This window comes from Peromyscus eremicus, chromosome 5 (genome assembly GCF_949786415.1).
Source record: "Peromyscus eremicus chromosome 5, PerEre_H2_v1, whole genome shotgun sequence".
Classification (NCBI taxonomy): Eukaryota; Metazoa; Chordata; class Mammalia; order Rodentia; family Cricetidae; genus Peromyscus; species Peromyscus eremicus.
Genome location: NC_081420.1, coordinates 34,718,833 through 34,732,290, shown reverse-complemented (window position 1 = coordinate 34,732,290; position 13,458 = coordinate 34,718,833). Strand labels below are relative to the sequence as shown.

General features: G+C 38.5%; 1 pseudogene; it reads left to right on the top strand.

The window, feature by feature from the left end:
- The first annotated feature begins 5,505 nt into the window (after positions 1-5,505).
- Positions 5,506-9,711, top strand: LOC131910413 (prolactin-5A1-like; annotated as a pseudogene).
- Positions 9,712-13,458: the final 3,747 nt, after the last annotated feature.

Below are 13,458 nucleotides of genomic sequence, written 5' to 3'. Positions count from 1 at the left end.
AAAGTTTTATGTAAAACCCCATGTAGCATCATGCAAAAGAAATCTGACAGAGCCAAAGCCTGTGGGTGCTATGTCATATGAAGGATCTTTCCTTCATGAATTAGGACCAATTCCACTGCTAACTGCTTTCTTGTTTCACTTGCTTCTTCCCACTCAAAGTTGTACTCCATTTCTCTTTTTAATTATTATTTTATTTAAAATTAAATTAGCATACACAATATTAGGTTTCATTATGGTATCTTCAAGGACAATTTGTTTTTGTTAGTTGGCCTTTGGCACTTTGAGGGAGAATTATCAGCCCAGATGAGAAATTTTCATTTACACTGTATGTGTATGTTTATACACCAACTTATATGTACTATAGGTGGTTTTTTAGGTAAATGATCAATTATATGATTTCTTATGACTTTTCAGACAGCCTTTCTGTTATTTTATCTTCCTCTCCTTTTCCCTCTTTGATGCTAGATTCTAGTAAGGAATTCAAATTCTTAGGTAAGGCAACAGTAAACATTCAAAGATCATGCTGCCCTCTGTAAAAGTTGGCATTGTGTAACAATAACCTGTTATTTCTTACATATTTTGAAAATCATCCAGAACAGTGAGTGTAATAGTTAAGAATGTGAAAGCAGATGCTGTACTTGGTGTGAAATTATGTGCAAAAGCCATAAAGTTATTAACAAATTCCAGTGACAGAGTAGTTATTTTCCTAACAGTTTTTGACCAGGGAGATGCATGAGGCCATCCACAGAATACATGTACTGCCAATGGGTATTCATGAACCAAATGTTAAGAATCTATTGATAGATGTAGTTGTACTCTGCTCTAGTTTCAGAATATGGAGAAAGTAGGCTGGACATGATCTCTAAAATGCTAACAGAGTGAACTTGCTAGTGCTAAATGTATTGTAGTAGACACTAGGATGACGTCTCAATAGATGAACTGATCAACTTCATGTTAACACAAACACAGAGTTAGACAAGATCTAACCACCAGTCGAAGGCACAACAGGCATAGTTACAACCAACTACCTTGTGCCAGAATTCAACTTTGCTTGGTATAGGGAACCTATATTTCATATTGTTAGCCAGGACAAAAGTCTATGGCTGGGGTGGCCCTGGGTCCATTTGCAAGATTTTTACTGTCCTTTTGATAAACAGATGTGGTGTACCTACCACTCTTCTCAAAATGATTTTGAGTCCATAGATAGCTGTTTTTCAGTCAATGTAGCAAAAATAAAGTCTATGATGGTTGGTGGTTGCTGGCTATGATTCATACCAATTAAAGTGCTGAGAATAAATAACTTAATGTGTTATGGTTGCCTGATGGTCATAAAAAAATTTTAAAATATGCAACCCATTCATGGTTTAAGGTTTTTTTTTGTTTTTTTGTTTTTCAAGACAAGGTTTCTTTGTGCAGTTTTAGAGCCTGTCCTTGTCTTGCTCTGTAGACCAGGCTGGCCTCAAACTCACAGAGATCCACCTGCCTCTGCCTCCTGAGTGCTGGGATTAAAAGCACCACCACCACCACCTGGCTGGTTCAAGAAATTTTGGCAGATGAACACAAGAGACCGAGGGAAAGGATGGAGTGTCAGGAAATGTCTACATTCCTCTGGCTCTGACGTAAACATCAGACATCAAGAAGGAGATGTGGCTATGGCGACAGATAAGCTCACTGAAGTCTAGTCATTCATTGTACACAATTTAGGAAAAAGTAGAGCTAGGATGACAGTGGTGATAATGGGGCAGTCAACACTCCCTAAGGAGTCAAGGTCAAGGGTCCATCATCTGGGGTTTCAAATCTTCTTCCCTCCTGCAGACTATCTCTGCATAGCTTTGGGAGTGGTCTGATGGACTATATAGGAGGTGGTAAGTTAACTGAAGGCAAGGTTCTAGTGAAGCATCTTTCTTCAGTTGGTATCCAGACTGTGGTGTGATTTCTCACAGATGCGGCTGTCTTCCATTCAACCATACCTCTGTAAGTATTCTCTCACGTATGCTCCTCAAAGCCTAATGAATTCATAATTTTATAGCAATTGCCACTCATATAGAACACTTTCTTTGCTCTTGTGCAGTACTTACAACATTCTAATCTTTGCTGCACAAGGAAACTGTGCAGAATATTTAGATCAATGATTCTTTTTTTTTTTTTTTTTTTTTTTTTGGTTTTTCGAGACAGGGTTTCTCTGTGTAGCTTTGCGCCTCTCCTGGAACTCACTCTGTAGACCAGGCTGGCCTCGAACTCACAGAGATCCGCCTGGCTCTGCCTCCCAAGTGCTGGGATTAAAGGCGTGCGCCACCACCGCCCGGCCCAATGATTCTTAAAAATGTTAACCTTCCTCATTCCAGAAATAAATGACAACTGTAGAAAGTGTGTGTGTGTGTGTGTGTGTGTGTGTGTGTGTGTGTGTGTGTGTGTGTGTGTTTGAAGTGGGGAGAAAAGGTGAGTGTACTACTGACTTCTAGTGTGTAGAAACTAGACAGATGTCCACACAACCTCCAATGCACAGGGCAGCTCCAGAACAAGGAATGGTCTAGCTAAAAATTACTGTGCTGTTGGAATTGAGAACTGTTGCTGGAATGAGGCCAGTGGTGCCTATGGTTTTAATTTACCACAATGCCTGAATCATACAGTTAACACTTTCAGGTTCCAAGGCACCATGAACTGCCTGAGTCAACCTAATAAAGCCTCCAATACTCAGCAGAGGCAGACAATGCTCACAGACGTGTGTCTTACAGGGCATTGAGAACTTGGCTCAATCTTAATAAATTTGTAAACAAAAAAAATGTAGGCTATAGTTGCTAGCTATTTGCCTTTACATTCTTGATAATTTTTTCAAGAAAATGAACTAATGACAATTACGGGATTTACTTTAAAATGTGAAAAAAGTAGTTTATTTAGACCTTGTATGTCTCACCATTGATTAATAGTAGGAGTGTGTGTATATGTGTGTATGTGTACATCAAGTGTCAAATAAACTCAGGGGAGGGCATCATGTCTTTGAAAAATTAAAGTCATTATGAATTTTGAAAAATATTTTTAAGTTTACATTTAATATATTGTTTAGTTAACTTGTACACTACACATTTTGTGATATATATTTAATTATTTAGCTACTTGAGTGTAGTTATTTCCTACACATAAATCTTTTAACAATTTTTTAGTTTAATTTTGGACATTGCAAGTTACATTTATAAAGGTTTCTGTAAAATTTAGTTCCTGAAGGCTTGCAATTTGTTTCAACTTTTTATTTTCATGGATATGTGTAGTATGTACATTTATGGAAATTCATTTGTGTGCCATGGAGAATGAAGATTTTGATATAGGGAATCATTCTTCATAATTCTTCAACCTTAGTCATGGAAGTAGGATCTCTCCATTGCAGAGGACTGTGAGAATATACAGCAGTGACAACTAGTATTTAACAGGTCAACCCACCAGATGCATGATTCCCTGTTGGGGGCCACCACTTGGCAAAGTTATGGGGTTATTGACTGTAAATGACTGCTTGTTTTCTGTCCATAACTTTCTTGGGTGCCATTGCTATGCCTTCCTAATAAGAACAGCTGTGGAGTTCTTTCCAAAGCCCTTCGGTTTTACACTTATTGGGCACACATAAAGCTGTAGATGTTCAGGAAGATGATTTCTGTTTAGGCTGTATAATTTTGATATATAGAAATAATACTAGGATATTTTACATTACCCAGACTGACATAGGATTCTCAGTCATAAAGACACCTTTTACACACACAGTTAATTTTGGACATCAGAGCAGATTCAAAATAGACTAGCTGCCACTGTAGAAGATACACAAAGACTAATTCCTAGGTGTTGTTTATTGCTAAATCCAGGCCAGACAGTTTACACTGCGATATAGCTCCCTGCAATAGTTTTCTTTCTGCGTGTACCCTGACCGCCCAAGTTTCAGCCAATTGTCTGGGATCCCTCACCAGCTTAGAGCTACATGCATGGGTCCATGTGACATTGACCTAAGGACACTACCTGACTTATCTTGTGTTATGAATATGGGTAGGGCTCGGAAAAGGTAACTAATAATTGTCCAGAGTTTGGCTGTGAGACAGCAGTGGTGGTGTGGAGAGAGATGGCTGTTTAGAGCTATGTGAGAGCTGCTGCAGAATGTGAGTGAAGTGTGTGCGTGTGTGTGTGTGTGTGTGTGTGTGTGTGCGCGCGTGTGCGTGCGTGCGTGCATGTGTGTGTGTGTGTGTGTGTGTGTTAAGTGAGAGGTAAAGAAGAAGCAAGAAAGAAGTGTGAGAGAGTGAGTGGGTAAAAGAGGGTGAGTAAGGAGTGAGTGAATAATGAAGAAGTATGTATGTGTGAGTGAATATGAGAGAGAGCCGTGTGAAAGAGCTGCTGTTACATATAGGAACTGTACAAAGCGCTGTATGAGAGTGTGTAGGAACAGTATAAAGTGTGATACAGTGAGAGAGCTATGTATATGAGATGTATAGCTGCGGCTGTGTGGAGATTTATAACTGTGTGGAGGCAAGGAAGATGAAGCTATATGGAAAAGAGATGTAGAAGAGAAATGTATGTAAAAGAAAGATGTGTAGCCATGTGAAAACAGATGTAACTGTGTATAGAGTTGTATGGCCATATGTATGTAAAGAAAGGTATGTAGTTGTATGTATAGAATGTAGCAGTGTGAAGATATGTAGCTAGGTGGAGTCAGAAAGAGTCAGAGACCATTTTTAAGATGAAGTAAAAAAGAAAGTTACCATCAGAAAGCATGTGTGCTTTCTTGCTTTATCCCGCAGGTAGATAAGAATTTTTCCTAAGCCCTAGCCACCTTCATGGTTTGGTTTGGTTTTGTTTTTTGTTTTTTGTTTTTTTCATACCCTGGTGGTAGCTGGGGGCTGGCCTTCCAGCTACCAATGCTCAATGAAATGCAAAGAATACCATGATGGCTACTCATGCTAGGAAGCTTATGCTGTGGATTCCAAGTCCCCACCTTGCAGAGGTACAATTATAGGCAAACTGGAATACTACACAATTCAGACATTCACTTGGAATCTGGGAATTTAAATTCCTCCCTCATTCTTTCTTGGCAAGCACTTTAACCATGAGGACACCTCCCCAGCCCAAGACTCACATTTCAGTACAGGAAAACACTTTGCTATAGTATCATTGAAGTTTAAAGCTCCTTTTTATAGTGACAGTTGATGTTTCTTCCCTCTTAAAATAACTAACTACTGACTTTTTTAGGTCCATGTCTGTCAAAAGCATATTGATAAGGAAACTGGCACATATCATTGTCACAAATTTTAAAGGTGTGTGCTGTCATAGCAGAGGTCCTAGAGCCTCTCTTATCATGGCATCTACTGCAAATTGTTGACTAATTTCCATAGTGGAAGATCTATTTTTTTTTCTCACTCCAACTCAAATACACCACACTGTTCCAAAGAGGACATAAGGACTAGAGAAGGCTGAGCCACACAAGGTGACTCTTGTGATTTCACAGTCTCTGTGATTTCATTTTTTATATCAGGGGCACTCCTGCTGCTGCTGCTCATATGTGGGAATGTGGCTTCTGTGCCCAGGTGTATCATGAAAGATGGAGGCTGCCAGAAGGTCCTCAGCTACATGTTTAACATGACAAGCACCACATCTGAGAGCATCAACCTCCTCTCTTCAGACACGCTAAAGGAATTTGTAAGTCCTTCCCTTACTTTTGGCTTCTTCATGAAAAGGTTCTGACGTCAGTGACTGGGATGCACTGCAACTTAAATGAGGAAACATGAACCAAAGTTCAATAATACATACACGACACAAGAACGCGGCAGCCACTAAAATGTGGAGGGGGGGCAATGAGAGCTTTATAAAAATCACTAATTGTTTTTAAATTGAAAGTATTTTAAAATACTTTTGAAAGCATTTTTAAAAGATTTTTCCATAATGTATTTTTTTTTATTTTACTCTTGATATAAATCCCTAAAAGGGCTGAAAGGGAGCCTGACTTTCTGTTCTTGGGTGCTCTGGGAAGTCTCCACAGGCATTCTTCACTTAGATACTGCAGGTGTACAATAAAGGAGAATCAAATTGGATGAATCCCTTACACTGGAAAAAAATATAACCAAAACAGTATCAGGCAGGGAAAACAACAACAACAGTAATAGTAATAGTAAACAGCTTTTCAAAACCTCCAAATCTGGGAGCCACTGTTTAAAGATTTTGAGGACATAAGTTTAACACTATAAAGTGAGAGCTGGGTTAGAAACATAAACAGGCTTTCTCTTCCCGATGAATGAACTTTAAAGGCTGGATCTTATCTGCTTTAAGTTAGTCCAGGAGGCAAAAATAGATGAGGGCTTCAGCATCAATGACTATGAGCAAAAGGCTACTATGTAGCTGTTTTATTTTTTTCATTCTCCATTCCTGATTGGCGACCTTTCATCTTAAGATCCCTAACAACTCATAAAACACTCATAATTTTGCTAAATAACAAATTTAAATAATAAATGTGGTAAGTGATATATAGGAAATATTTAAATATTGTTAATATTTAATTAATTAATATTTAATTAAATTTAGTTAATTAAATATTAACTAATGGTTAAATATTAAATTATATCTTTACATTTTAAATTTCTTCATTGTATAGTGTTTCCTAAGATATTATACTTTGACTCTGTTGCAATCAGCATAATTACATCCATAATTCTTTATGAATTTTATATGTTCATGGAATATAGATCCAGTGCTAATAGAAAAAAATATACAATTTCATAATGTGTAATTAAAGGAAGTGTATTAGTTTGCTCCAACAGGAATCAAGAGATTGAAGACATACATTACTGAGTGTTGGTCTCTAATCCTACAGAAAGACAATCATTAAAATAGTGTTTTGTAGATTTGGTGTTTTAGTGCTTCCTTTGCAAATAGTAACTTTTAGGAGAGTGAGAAATCAGAACTGTAAAGTTGTGAAGACATGAGAAGCTAATAGGTTAGATGTGAAAATTAGATTACATCTCCAATGGAAAGAAATAAACAGACGAAGGGTCTCTTTTTTAATTTCTTAATTTAGAGACTTAATGTACTCTTCACAGATAGGGGAAGTTTCCCAAGGTCCCCACCCCTACAGAAAGAATAACAAGTGATTAATGGCCTCCAATACATGGGAAACCAGTATTCTTCAAGGAGAAGCCCCTTCGGGCGTTGTCCAATCCCAAGTGGCTATTCCCAAACACATGTATCTGTGAGCAATATTAAACTGACTTAGGGGATCATATTTATATATGTGTATATATATTTGTTTGTGTGCATGTGTAACCTTAATAAAGAAGGGATCATACAGTTGAGAGGGAATGAGGATCTAGGAAGATTTGCAGGGAAGAGAGTGTGGGGTGGAAATTATGTAAATATGATACTCACAGCTGAAATTCTCCAAAAACTAATACAATAAATGTTTTTAAGCACACATAGAAAATACATTAATAATTAATATTCTGCTCATGGATTTACTTACTCAATTCCCAAACTCCAACTAACTAAATTTTTTCACCATTTCCAGGATGCGCAATATGATCCAGGCCAGAAGTTCCAGAACAAGCCCACCATGACCTGCCACACTGCATCCCTCTCCATCCCAAACAGCAAAAAGCAAGCTCAAAGAATGCAGGTGAGTCCTCACCCAACCACCTGAAAACAGGTACCATTGAGACAAGGTAAGCACACCTTCAGGAATGTGGAGAAAGGATGAGCACACATGAAAAGCATACCATACAGCTGATAAAGTACACACAAAATAAAATTTAGAGTAACTTTAAATCAAATCCATAAATTGTTCATGAAATTGACCTTATTTTATCACAGCCTTGTCATTAGGATATTTTATCACAGCTTTATCATTAGGATTAAACTATTATTATGTAAGAGACTTTGAACTGATTTAAATTTTCATGATTAAATTTACTCTCACAGGCAGACATATGAAAAGCAAGAAGTGTTGCAATTTTTATAATTACTAAAGCACTTCCCTGGAAAGCACTGTACACTACTGACCATGACATCAACTTTTCTTGACCTGGAAGATGTTCCTTGAATTTCTGGTCTTCTGCCTCCTTCTTCACTCTTACCTGACACCACTCTCTGAGGTCTTTGCATGCAGGTCCAGTAAAATTCTGTTTCTGTTTCATGGCCTATCATAACTAGGCAGGCAGTGCTAGTGTATTTTTACTATAGTCTGCTCATCTGATGACCTGCCCATAACCAGTCTCAACATGACTTAATAACTATCATCATATATGTCCGTGTAAGGCATATATAATCTGTTCTTAATGATTTACTGGAACCAGCATTCTGTATATCTGCTATGCACAACAGTAACTGTAAAACATAAGAAAAACTGAAGGGAGAGGGTGTTTGTTGAGAGCTACTCCATGGTTAGACACTGGCAAAGCACTAATTCAATTTTGCTTCAATTAATCACCAAAGCTTCACAAGCCATGAAAACTACACTAGTTACCACATGCAATTCAACCTGCAGTTGTACACTTATTTTAATGTGATGCTCAATTGTTTTTTCCTTAGCCTGTGGCCCTTCTGAATGTGACAATCAGAATACTGGCTGCCTGTACATGCTGTTCTGTACCATGTAGCAAACAACATGGCTGATCTTGATGGAACTCCTTATGCTACCACATCAAAAGTTGCATTGATTGATGGTCAAATCAAAAGACTCACAAAAAATCTGCAAGACATTAAGACTATACTCAGCCAGGTGAGTCATCTCTTTAAACTTTCTTGCTTTTATTATTCATGAAAACTGTAACATCTGTAATAAAAACTGAACTTTGCACTAATTCTCTGCCACAGTGAAATTTAGGTATGTGATTGCATAGACAGTCTTGGGACTAAAGGATATGTGGCAATTCAAACTTCTCAAAAGTGCTTCACTCAACACTCCACAACACAGGGATCTTAAGAAATGTTAATAATTCCTAGAAGCAATTTGGACTGTGTCTTTCCTGGGCAGAGTCAAAGTATCCTGACTATTTCAGCACATCTTATCACAATCATGCCTAAACTGAAAGCATTTTATCTCACCAGGTGCAATCCCTGTCATTTCTGTAGCTTCATGTCCATGATTTATGGAGAATAGATATTGTTGAAGGAAAGAAAGGAAAATTGTCTCCCAAGAAAACTAATAAAATACGAATAGCACATCAGAGGTAGCACTGAGAACATGGAATAATTCCTCACAAGAAAACTGACTTTAGGTCTTCCATTGTCCCTTGGCCAAAAGTGTGTCACTAGTTAAGCAGTGATTTTGTCTACCCTGTAATGATATACTTCATCTGGGATCAACCATACTGCAAAAAATATGTGCATGGGTTCTTCTGTCTAGTGTTTAGATAAATAACAGTTTTATAGTACCCTGGTCCACATGCGTGAAACACAGATTTTGGCTTAATAATTTTCCTCAAAATACTATTCAACATTTAAAAGTAATGAGGACTAACAAATATTAATAATATAACTAATAACTGGTTGACTATTATTTTGTGATTAGGTTTACCCAAACAGAAGGAAAATGAGAACTACCCTGCCTGGTCAGGAGAGCCATATGTACAGCAATCCTAAAGAGGAAATCATCTTTTTGGTTTACATAGCTTGTTCTTCTGCTTGCACAGTGATGCCCAAAAAGTATCTGACTATGTCAATATCCTGAAACACCAAATTGTGTCTAATGAATGAAAAGCTTCCATCCTTTCTATCCGTTTCTGGGACAGTTCATACTGATATAACCCTTAAAAGATTCTTTAAATTTTGTAGAGTTTCAGTGTGTGATTGAGTGTAAGCACCACTTCTTTTTTAAATTTTATTTTTAATTATAACACTGTTACATCATTTCCTTCTTCCATCTGCTTTCTGCAAACCTTCCCTTATCCCCTGCCTCACTCTATTCTCTATAAAATATATTGTTTCTTTTTAATTACTATTTTTATATACATATATCATTGCTACATATATGTATGTATAAATGAATAAATATGCAAATACAGCCTGTCAAATCCATTTGTTGTTGCTTGTATGTATGTTTTTAGGACTGACCATATAATATTGGATAATGAATTAGGGGTGCATTCCTTGGGGAGACTAATTTTACCTTGCTTAGTAGTCATTAATTGTTTGTAGCTCTTCATCTACAGGTGGAGCCCTATGTGATTTTTTTCTCCATCCACACTGGGGTGTCAGCTGGTGTTAGAATTGTTCAGGAATTATTTAAGCAGCCATAATGTTGAATTTTCATGGGTATAATTTCAATGTCATATATAGAGAAGACATAGTATTACAGTAGACTCCCTGGTCCCCGGGTTCTTAACATTCTTTCCAATCTCTCTTCAATTGTGTTCCCTGAGCCTTAATTTTGGGTGTTGTGTCGTAGATGTATCAACTGGGGATGGGCACCTCATGGCCAGCTGTTCTTTGCATTTTTTTTTTCGAGACAGGGTTTCTCTATGTAGTTTTGGTGCCTGTCCTGGATCTCGCTCTGTAGACCAGGCTGGCCTCAAACTCACAGAGATCCACCTGCCTATGCCTCCCAGGGATGAGATTAAAGGCGTGGGCCACCATGTTCTCTGCATTTAGATAAAGTGTTGCTTTCTGTAATGATCTCCATCTGCTACAAAACAGCAGAGTATTGCCACACTGGTTGTTGTGGTTTATAGGCATCACAGCTAAGTAATACTATTGACTGCTTTCCTCTGTTGGCAGCTTTCCTAGCACTCTCAGGTAACTATGAAAGCTGGTCCTCAGGCAGGAAGGTTTTGGGTCAGTTTCAGCTCAAATCCTCTCAATCTTGTGTACCCTAAGCACAAGGGACTTACTTCCCAGTTCTGATAAACAACCAAGGACAACAGCCTGCATTTTGAAGTCTGTGATCAACAACTGGAAATGAGATTTCCTCTGCCTGCAACTGGGGTTTTTATCACATAGTCTATGGCTCTTGGGAGAACATTATCATCCCTAGAAGCTTAACTCTATTTAAGTTATACATGTGTGTATGCACATATACCTATATGTATTATATATAATTTAAAATGATTCCCTATACCTTTTTAAACACCCTTAATGTTATTTATCATTCTTCCCACTTGTCTTCTGTCTTAGTTAGGTTTTCTATTGTTGTGAACAGACACCATGACCACGACAACTCTTACGAAGGAAAACATTTAATTGGAGTAGCTTACAATTTCAGAGGGTTAGTCCATTACCATCATGGTGGGACATGATGATCTGCAACTAGATATGGTGCTGGAGAAGAAGCTGAGAATCCTGCACCTTGATCTGCAGGCAGAAGAAAGAGTCTATGTCCACACTGGACATAGCTTGAGCAATGGTATGGTGATATTTTATTTGTATTAAAATGTTATTTGTATGTTAATAAATAAAGTTGCCCAGGGGGTCAGAGCTATTAGCAAGCCATAGGAAAGCAGGGCAGTGGTGGCGTACACTTGTAATCCCAGCACTTGGTATGCAGAGCTGGCTAAGTCTCTGTGTGTTCAGGGATACAGCCATTATTGGACACACATGCCTTTAATCTCAATACCAAGCAAGGAAAACCTGGAGGCCTATACGGACAGGCCTTGACGAGGCGGTCATGTGGTTGGGTTTACAACCAATGAGAAGGCAGAACAGGAACACTATATAAAGACATTAACACAGGGGTAGTGAGTTCGGAGAGGTAGGACCACTGCAGGAGGAAGGTAAGGTTTTAGCTCTTAGCTCTGACCTCTTGGCTTTCTTCTTTGCATTGGTTCTGTGTTTCTTATTTAATAAGAAGGTTGGTTACATCTACAAATGGCGCCCAACGTGGTGGCAAGAGTTTCCACCTAAAAACTGAAAAAAGATTCTAAAACAGAGCTAAAAACAGTTCCTAATTGTCTCTCTCAAATGAGCGGCAGCTGCCTGTTTGAGCTACTGGTGGGTTCCTAGTGTGCATGCTCAACCTGCAGTATGGCGGGAATCAGGCCTCTGCAAGTGGCACATTAAGCTGCGTGGTGGATTTAGCCTTTGCAGGTACAAAACAAAAAAAGAGGTTTTTGGGTTACACGCTTCTTGGATAAAAGCATAGACTCACGATAGCTCCCAGAGCTGGCGATAAACGTAGCCATGTTGGGAAGCTGAGGTGGGCGGAGCCAGCAGCCACAGCTGCTGCAGTTTAAGGCAAGAGATTCACAATAAGACAGATTCAGATGTAATAGTTTACAATGCGTGTAAAAGATACGTAGGCTTGAAAGAGACAAAACAGGTGATATATAGAGTTATAGAAACAAATACATAGTTTAAAAAAATAAAGTCTTTAAAGAGACAGTAAAGGTAGTATAAAAAATAAGCCACGTAAAAATGAATATTACACAGAGAATCTGGATTGTGTTGTCTTTGGGATTTTTAACTGCAGAAAAACATTTGATTGTAAAAGCTGTTGAGTTATGCCAATATGTATATTTTAAAGGTACCTTGACTTCAAAATTTGGATATAAGGATATGTTGCTTTGGAAAAGAGTCTCTTTTGTTCCCACAGAAAGCCAAAGGCTCTAGATTTGTTCAAGATTAAGATACATCAGGTTTGACCAGCCAAGACCCCTTGAAAGGTCTCAATGACACCATGGCCCAGATGATCCAACATCCAGAATGGTTTGAAGGCAACTGGCTCAGATGATACACCCTCATGGACTATTCCATAATCCTAAAATTTTCTTTGTATCCCCATAAGATACAGCGCCCCCCTCCAGCAGGAAGTAGTAAGAGAAGCTACGCCCAAATTCCCAAATTATATGTAATTTTACTTTGTTAAGGTTAAAACCTTCCTTTTTGAAAAAAAAAAAAAGGGGGGGGGAGGAAGTGCTGTGGGATGTATGGCAAATGTGTTGCTGATTAATCAATAAAACACTGATTGGCCGTTGGCTAGGCAGGAAGTATAGGCGGGCAAGGAGGAGAATAAAGCTGGGAAGTGGAAGGCTGAGTCAGAGAGACACTGCCACCCGCCACAATGAGAAACAGCATGTGAAGATGCCGGAAAGCCACGAGCCACGTGGCAAGATATAGATTAATAGAAATGGATTAATTTAAGCTGTAAGAACAGTTAGAAAGAAGCCTGCCATGGCCATACAGTTTGTAAGCAATATGTCTCTGTGTTTACTTGGTCGGGTCTGAGCAGCTATGGGACTGGCTGGTGAGAGAGATTTGTCCTGACTGTGGGCCAGGCAGGAAAACTCTAGCTACACAATGGGAGACCTCAAAGCCCACCCAGAGAGACACACACTTTTTCCAAAAAGGTCACACCTACTCCAACAAGGCCACACTTCCTAACAGTGCCACTCCCTATGAGCTTACAGAGGCCAATCACATTTAAACTATCGCACATTCTTTACTGCCCTTCCCCACTTTGATTAGTCACACTCCCATTTTTTCCGATTTCCTTCTTCATGTAACTTATGT